The sequence below is a fragment of the Callithrix jacchus genome, chromosome 1, assembly GCF_049354715.1.
Source record: "Callithrix jacchus isolate 240 chromosome 1, calJac240_pri, whole genome shotgun sequence".
In the NCBI taxonomy this organism is placed as follows: domain Eukaryota; kingdom Metazoa; phylum Chordata; class Mammalia; order Primates; family Cebidae; genus Callithrix; species Callithrix jacchus.
Genome location: NC_133502.1, coordinates 37,271,267 through 37,272,671, shown reverse-complemented (window position 1 = coordinate 37,272,671; position 1,405 = coordinate 37,271,267).

Genomic DNA, 1,405 nt, shown 5'->3' with positions numbered 1-1,405 from the left:
CCAGAGAAACCCAACATTGTGAAGCTTGGAGCAAGATAACAGTATTGTATTTCAGCACAATTATACCAGATGTCCAAAAAGGTGAAAGCTGTATGTTTGCCAAGGCCTACTTTTTGGAAACCGGCAAGGTTGAACAGCAGTCTACAAACCTGACTGACATCACTAAAAGACATTGTGGTCATATGATAGGATGGCAAACTGGACAAGCTGTTGATAAGTAAATGAAACTTGAATAATGAGCCAGTGCCTTTGGACTCCAATTTCTCAGGCTACCTCTACCCCAAAGGGTAGATAGTATTTGGGAAGGAATTTCTGAGAACTGCTTCCTACTGGGACTTCCAACTGTGTGATATTGCAGCTCCCAAGACACTGTGTACCTATAAACCCTGGTGATCAAATGCCTAGAAAGGTATCTGGTTAAAATGGGCAAATCATAATAGCAGCCAGCCCAACGTGTCACTGTGTGCTATGCATAAATGTATATCATCTTGTTTTGTGGATGTAAAACTATTAAGTAAAATAGAGATATAATGGGTCGCTGATGGGATTAAAACAGTGAGCATCGCCTGGTGGATCCCCTAGGGAACAGTCCCGCCATGAGACAAGAAATGCTAAGGGAGGCCTCATGGCACATGCAAACCAAAATATATCAAGGATTGGCTACCTCTCATCTAACTCTAGTGCAGAAGACACATTTCTGTTGCACTGGTGTGATAAGTGTCAGTCTAGTTATCCTGTGACAAGCTGTGCTTGCTTTTAATGAGGAGTGGCAGTCAGAGGAAAAAGATTTAATAACTGGAATAGAGAGGGTTCTCTTCCATGAGGAAGGCAAAGGATGAGAGTCAGCCCTGGAAATACAATAAGGCTTTAGCAAAGTGGATCATGAAGACTCAGTGAATAATGCAGGGTACTGCTAAAATCCAGTACTGGGAAAGGGTTCATGCCTGGACCCAATAGGGACTCAATTAGTTTAATACACATGGAAGCTGAAGTGGGCATAGGTCAATGTCCCTCTATTTTAGCTACTGAAGCTCAAGGGGCGCACCTATGGGAATCTTATGACTCTCCAAACCTGTGAAAGTTCTCTGGAGGCACTTTTGATTTACACTGATGTCCTGTGACAGTTCTGGCTCCCGGAATAGTTTGCTAAATGCCACTTGTGACTTCCCCATTTGGAGGCAAGTGATCCCTGCTGTAGAGTAACAACACACAATGGAAACTCGTCTAGATACGAAGCTGTAAGATGAGATGAGATGGCAGGCTTTGTTCTCAATTGCAGATTCTGTTAGGAAGGTGAAGCAAATACCTCCATAATTCTTACTACTTCTTTGTTCTCTAATGAAACTGAATTATGCCATGATCATACTATAATATTGTGCAATATTGGCATTGTGGGTAAGATTCA